Below are 8073 nucleotides of genomic sequence, written 5' to 3' on the forward strand. Positions count from 1 at the left end.
GCCTTTTATATGAGAGCTGAGGATAGTTTGCATTGCAGAGTTGATTATTACAGTCTAGAGTTACAGTGAAATGGGAGAATTTCAGTCTCCTGCTCATCCTGTTCCCTCCCTCCACACCCATGTGTGGCTGTCCCAGCAAGCACTGCTAACTTGGTAGATTGCCAGTCTGATGGGAAAGGGGGCTTTGCACAGCAGAGGCATCAAACCAGATCCAAGCATGGACAAGAGAAGCTGAGTCTGGCGAGACTTGGGCTATTGTGATCAAATTTTCCAAGAAGGCATTAGGGTTTGGTAGCCTGTATTTCTCCCTCACCCTCTTAATGGACATAATGGCTTCAGTCACTTGCGTTAAGTAGCCACTGCTTTAGAAAATGGAGGAAATTAAAACACTGATGTGGCACTTCCCACTGCCTGGAGAGAAATAAACCTCACAAAGGATTAAAGAAAAAGCATGCCCCTTTTGTAATTTGTAAGATATCAACACTTACCCACAACCGGCTGCTATTTCAAAAAATCAGGGAGAAAAGAGTTCATGCCCTAATTTGTGACATAAAAGCATCTGAAATGGATTCTCACCTGAACTACCTTGGGGAAAGCCTTTTAGATCAAAATTGGGTAATTCTCATGTTTGTTTTTTAGTTACTTTTTGTCTGACTTGACATCATTTTGCTTTCTTTCCTCAAAAATGTAAATAGGCATGCTGCTATTGTTGTGGCATACTTGGATGTGAATGTGTTTTGAAAGATGTGTGAATTATTACATTTTCACTATTTTTATGAAACTAGTGTAGAAAATTTTTTCTTGTTTTAAAATCAAAATATGTATTTGATATTAGGGAAATGAGGGTCTTATTCTTTATTTCATGCCTTTATCCTTCCTTCTGCTCCTACTACCCCCACCCTAGGCATTAGGCAAGTGGTGCCAGGATACCTACATGTGCTTGCTCAGTTAGGATTACAGACCAGCTGAGGGAACCTCATTTGGAAAGTTCATCCATGCAAGTGAGGCAAGAGGACAAGGCAGGGGTCTGAGCAGGCGTGCTCAGTGAGTTCAGTTCAGCTTTCTATCCCTTAACAAGTTTGGCACGGGTCTAGGCTGCACTCTTGCTGTAGCTCACTTCTCAATAGCCATGATGCTCCCTAATTTGCTTTTGCTTTATCTTTTTTATTTTATTTTTTTCTTTCGTTTTCTCATCAGTTAGAATCAAAGTCTATCTTCTTATCCATCACAATGACCCCCTAAAGCCTTTCTGGGATGAAAATTATATTTCCAAAAGGAAAAGAGCTTGCTGTTCTAAAGGAAACTTGAAGCTGGACTATTAGTTTATCAGATGCTCGACTCCTGGATGAAGGTGACTTCCTTGCCTCGCATGAAGTCAACTGTTTTTCACACTTGAAGGTCTACATATGTCTCCTAGATACATTTCAGCCAGGTGTACTTTCCATAAGTGATCTTTATGTGGGTAGTTTCACCTTCCATGAAGGCTTATAACTCAACTACTACTTACTCAAAAGAGCAGAGAACATCGAATACCTGAGTGCTCCGATCTTGAACTGTATATATTTGTACTTGTCTCAGCTAATAGATGGCAGTGAGTCCTTTCGATGAGGTTTGGTAGTGTAGATAAGAAATTTAAATGGATTCACAGTGTGACTGCATTTGTTATGTATGTTTTTTATTACTGAACATAGTTTCATTCAGCTGTATTTCTTTGCCTTATAAAGATGTATAACATTCATATATATGTATTATATTGACAAATAAACATGGACCTTATTTATCCTTTGGTTGATGAGCTAAATTATTCAAAGAAGTGGACTTGGTAAATGAAATACAAACTCTGTCCTTTATGACAAGTTCGGACACATTACAAGTCCTGTGACAATAAGAACCCATACCTTAAAAGAATGATGCCATGCTATTTATTTGGGGCTCCAGAAGCATTTGCATACTGGCCAGCCCCAAGGTGGAGAAACAACTCTCCCAGTTGAAAACATGGTGGTTGCAATGTACCCACATAGATTTAGGATTTTTTCCCCTTATGAATAGAAAACATTGATTGAGATATATGTAAAGTGTCTAGTGCCAGAACACTGTTTAATAAATTATTAAGGCAATTAGCAATTCAATCCCTTTCATGTATTTTCGTGAATATTCATTCCTCAGACACCTGTTAGGTGCCTGCTTCAGAAAATCTGCTACTGAAATATTTCAATAATCAATGGCCACCCAGTCATCAGCTGTCTTTGCTTTCTGGAGGCAGCATTGGCTGGAAATGCTGCAGTGACTCTTCAGCATCAAGCATGCCTGTGTGCCTGAGGATAACATTCGCACCTATGTCAGTATTCACGTGTTAGCCCAGCAGTGATCAACACAGAGACTCCGTGTCAACAAAACCGCCCACCTTTACCTGGCTTGAGTCAGCCCCATTGAATTTTCTATTGAATCACACAAAGCAATCTTATCCTTCTCTTTAGAACGAAGCCCAGTTTTTTCCTCACTCTGACTTCTAGGGGAGGTATTCTGACTTCTTCCTCAAAGTGGGCAAACCTCACTGATCATCTGTGATATTGTAATATATTAAGAACTGTATATTTGGTCTCATCCCTGGTTCCTGGCACACAGCTCCTAAAACCCTTGGAATTTCCCGAGGATGAGAAGAGTGAGTATCTTTTGTTATTCATGATTAGCCCCTTCTAACCATACCTGAGTTTACAGCCACTGAGATGACTTAGAGAATGGGGCTGGTTGCCAAGAGGAACCAATCTGGTGATTGAGGGTTGGAACTTCCAGCCTCCTCTCTCCACCTTCAGGGAGGGGAAAGGAGCTGGGGATTGAGTTAATCACCAACGGCCAATGATTTTATCTATCATGCCTGTATAATGGAACCTTTATAACAACTCCACACAAAGAGGTTTGGAGAGTTTCTGGGCTGGTGAACATGAACACATACATACATGTACCAGGGGAGTGATTTACCCCAAACTCCGAAGGGAGTTGGGTGACACCACATACTCATTGTCAGAAATGTTATGAGTAGAGAAACAGTTTTCTTTTACCCTCCAATATTGGCACAATATAGGACATCTCCACCCTCTCACAGAGATAAATCCTTATTGCTAAAGTTTGAGGGCGTGGGACTCAGAGATAAGAACCAATCATCTTCCCACCCTTCTCCTTGCCCTTTCCTGAAGTAAACTGAGTGGGTAACTCTCCCTCAGTTTCCACATAAAGGGAGGGGAATGAACCCCACTTCATCATTTCATCTGACCACTCCTTGCTCTGAAAGGGGACAACAACCCCGCTACATGATCCACATGCATCAGGAAAGATAAGTGGTTCTTGATTCTCTTCCTTCAGTAACTTATTTCTCCTGCTCCTCATACAAGACTTTGCCAAGAGCTTGTAATTTATGTTCCACAGGCATTGTTGCAGGTGCAATAGGGTTTCATGAAAGGTACTAATTTGTATTTAGCAGGCTCATGGCCTCAACTGCAAAGCTCAGGGCCTCTGAACCCCCTCAAAGCTCACCCAGTTATTTGTAGAGACTTCCAAAGTATTCTTACACACATTTAGGAACTAGCATGTCAGGGAGAGTGGATCTCTTGGCAGGACATCACCTGAGGGCGCCTCCTTGCTGCTCCTCCAGCCCACCCTGAAATAGCTGGCCCTGCCAAGTGCTGCCTCCAGGGTTCCCTCAAAAGGACAGCTCTCTAAGTACCTGGAGTCTCCATCACACTAACACTATGTTCACAGTGTCGTGAAAGTGCAAAGAATGCTCACTGCCCTGTCAGCCTCATTCTTACAAGCTTCCAATAGGTAGAGATAAGTGAAGGCAGAAGTCTCCTGCCCCATAAACCAACTACTACTAGGTAGTTACTCAGCCTAGTTCCTGCCCAGAGAAGTTTGAGAAATCAAACCTGTTTCCTCTTTGTGCTGTATCTGCCCATCTTGGTCCAAGCTGGTGGTGCACCTGGTGACATGAACCTTTTAAAAACTTTATAGGTCGCCTGTGAATTTTATTGGGATTGACTCCATTAAAAAAAGACCACCCTGACAGATCTCTTTGAGAATCATTCTTCTCTGCCTTGGACTTCTGCTAAGCCTCGTGAGGGACAACACTCTCAAGCTCCTTAGAAGCTCTATTATTTGACTGAATGATTCTCTGAGGTACTGTCTTGGATATTTATGAGGTCTTCACAGAGAATTTTAAATACTTGGCTTCATGATAAGACCATGTTTCCTTCAGAGTGCCTGGGTTTCATCTTTACCTGGCAGCCATTTCTTTCCTTTTCCTTTCTTTCCTTTTCTTGTTCATTTTCCTTCCTTCCCTCTCTCCCTCCTTCCTTCCTTTCTTACTTCCTTCTTTCCTAGATTTATTTTTTTTAATTAATCTCTATACCCAACATGGGGCTTGAACTCACAACCCCAAGATCAAGAGTCCCATGCTCTTCTGACTGAGCCAACCAGGTGCCCCAGCCATTTCTTAATTTTAGTACAATTGTCTTCTGGAGAGGCTGGGATTTTTAACTTCCTCTTTGTTTAGAAGTCCTTCCTTTAGTTACCTCTCTTTTCTTGCATTTTATTATAAGCATCAAGAAGAAACCAAGAAGTACTTTCAACAGTATCTGGAAATCTCCTTAGCCAAGATCACACAGTTCATTCCATAAGTTTTCTACTCACTATATCAAGTGACAGTGTTGCTAAATTTCTGCCACCATATACAAAGATCATTTACCTCCAGTTTCAAATAACATTTTCTTCACTTTCCTCCTCAAGCCGTCACTCATAACCTCCTGAAAGTCGTTAGGATTTCATGAAACACTCTTACAGGCTTTTCAAGCTTTCAAATTCACACTCTCCCCAGAGTCTTCCCAGCTTCTTCCCATAACCTGCTTCCAAAGCCTCTCCTAACCTTCAGGTGTTTGTTACTGTCGTGCCCTATGGTGTCACACAGCACCCACACAATAGGCTTGGTTAGAATTCTGCAACTTTATACAGCCTCTTCTCTGTCTAAAATGTTTGCCTCTTTGGGGCATTTCAGTAGGTTGGGTGTCTGACTTTGGCTCAGGCCATGATCTCGTGGTTCATGAGTTTGAGCCCAACGTCAGGCTCTGTGCTGACAGCTCAAACCTGGAGGCTGCTTCAGATTCTGTGTCTTCCTCTTTCTCTGCCCCTCTCCTACTTGTGTTCTGTCTCTCAAAAATAAGTAAAAACATTAAAAAATAATAAAATGTTTGCCTCTAATCTTGACTATCTGACTAAAACCCAATCCCACTATCCTTCCTCCTCCAGGGTGGAGTCCCTAGGTCCATATTCCATTCTCTACGTTTCTTATGGTAGTTCTCACATTATTTTCTAACTTTCTGCCTTTCTGGGGTGGCTTCCCTCCTCCTGGAAGCTCCTTGAGGTAGGACGTGGGTCCTATTTTTGGGCATAATTATTCTTTTCTCTCCAAGTTTCAACAGAGATACTCTTTGAATGCATGAATCCTTATTTTGCTGGATTTGGAAGGAGACATTTCAACATTATTAGCAAAACTGATTGAATAAACTTTCAAAAATAGTTATAACATTTTTCTTTTGGTGTAGAGTCTTTTTTGTTTTCCTTCCATGTCGCATCAAGTGATTAATGGCAAAAGCATAGAGTATTATGAACAAGTAAGAGTTCATTTTCCATGCATATTTGTAATGAAAAAAATTTCCTCTCTACGTATGCTTAAAGATATGTCAATGGAGAGAAAACAATTCAATAAGGATATTCATAATTCTTGCTAATTAATGTCTGAACTTTCCCCCGTCAATTACTTCACACACCTGTTCACTGTAAATTTCCTGAGCAATTTTTATAACCTGTTAATATTGCCCAGAACCTAGATGTACACCTGAGGTTTTTCTGAATTTCAATGATTTTCAAATTAATTTTAATATTTTGAGTAGTTTCAAACTTACCCATATGTTTAATAAAAGTGAACTTTGCATTTCAAAAATTATGAAGTTTCCCGAAGGTTTCCCTATGGTCTGCTTTTATAAGTACTTTTAAAAGAGTTTTTAAAAAATCCTTTCACCAAAAAGCTTCCTATTTGTCCCAAATCTTATCATCCATATTTAGCAGCTTTTGTCCTGTGCAGTGCCTCACGGCTCTCCACAGTGAAACATGGCTTTGTTCCCCTGCCAAACCTACCTTCTAAGTTCCCTATAATCAGATTCCACGGTTCTAGTCATTTTTTTCTGCAATAGCTTTCACTTTTTTTATGTCCTTCTCACCAGCTCTTTTGCTCTAGCTTGTGCTATCTTACAAACTTGGATAATATCCAGATGTTTCTTAAAACACTGAATGTTCGATTAAGGCCCTTTACAATATTGGGACATTACTACTAGCATAAAGAGGAACAAATCAGATAATAATTGTTTCTGGGATGACAATCTATTGGGACTCGTCATTTTCAAAGGAATAGCCTTTGAATTAGAGGATAAGAGGAGATCTTGTTCTTATTGGTGGAATGAGGTTTCCATTTTCTCATATTAAGCCATAAATAGTGTTTACTGTTTAGCCTTTATATAGTAGTTTATATTGCATATAACTTAATAGTCACTTTTACTAGTTATTGGCAGTTATTATGTGGTATGGGTAGCCTAGAGAGACAGCTAGGGAAACAAAAAAATTGGGTTTAGATGGTATATATGGCACACAACATTCTGGCTTTAAAAATAGTCTATCATGGGGCACCTGGGTGGCTCAGTCGGTTAAGCATCCGGCTTTGGCTCAGGTCATTATCTCACAGTTCATGGGTTCGAGCCCTGCACTGGGCTCTGTGCTGACAGCTAGCTCAGAGCCTGGAGCCTGCTTTGGATTCTGTGTCTCCCTCTCTCTCTGACCCTTCCCTGCTTGAGCTGTCTCTCTCTGTCTCTCAAAAATAAATAAAAAACATAAAAAATTTTATAAAAATAGTCTATCATGTTCTGTATGGGTTTGCACATATCTCTAGACTTATGAACAGATGTTCAATTGTCAAAACAATGGAAAAATCAATTTAAGATCAAATAGGAACTCATTAAGTCAATATAAACTTAACTTAGGAAACCAAACTCCTAGGGCAGTATTTGCCTATTGGCCATTTCCAACTTCTCTTGGAAATGAACAAAACAGGGGCAGATATAATGGTAACCACCTGGAAATGGTGGGATACATAAAGTAGTGAGGTAGTGAGAGTACTTACGTTGGAAATGTGACGTAAAGCATGCATTTACTGTTGTACTCAAAACAGTCATCCTCTGTAGTTAGTATGCATTTATTCTAATGTGTTTTTTGTTGTTGTTGTTGTTTTATTTTGTTTTGTTTTGTTTTGCTTCGTGCATGTTTGGAATTCCTCTTCAGGAACTGCCCATTGTCCTGTTTTGAAAATGCTTTCATCAAAATAGTATCACTTCTTATTGCTTCTCTGCTTTTGCCCAATATCAAGTGTAGTATCACTTCTTTTTTTTATTTTTTTTATTTTTCTAATGTTTTATTTATTTTTGATGCAGAGAGAGACAGAGCATGAGAGGCAGAGGGACAGAGAGAGAAAGACACACAGAACTGGAAGCAGACTCCAAGCTCTTAGCTAGCTGTCAGCACAGAGCCTGATGTGGGGCTTGAACCCACGAACGTGAGATCTGACCTGAGCTGAAGTCGGAGGCTTAACTGACTGAGCCACCCAGGCTCCCCGTAGTATCACTTCTTTAGACCAACAATGAGATCTTTAGCCTCACCACTCACTTTATTCACTAATATGACTTGTTTTCTTTTTTTTTAATTTTTGCTTTTCTTTTCTTTTTTTTTAATAGTTTATTGTCAAATTGGTTTACATACAACACCCAGTGCTCTTCCCCATAAGTGCCCTCCACCATCACCACCACCTCTTTTTCCCCCTCCCTCTTCCCCTTCAACCCTCAGTTCATTTTCAGCATTCAATAGTCTCTCAAGTTTTGCGTCCCTCTCTCTCCTCAACTCTCTTTCCCTCTTCCCCTCCCCCAGGACCTCCATTAGGTTTCTCCTGTTTTCCTGTTAGACCTATGAGTGCAAACATATGGT

Source organism: Suricata suricatta, chromosome 7 (genome assembly GCF_006229205.1).
Source record: "Suricata suricatta isolate VVHF042 chromosome 7, meerkat_22Aug2017_6uvM2_HiC, whole genome shotgun sequence".
NCBI classification, from domain to species: domain Eukaryota; kingdom Metazoa; phylum Chordata; class Mammalia; order Carnivora; family Herpestidae; genus Suricata; species Suricata suricatta.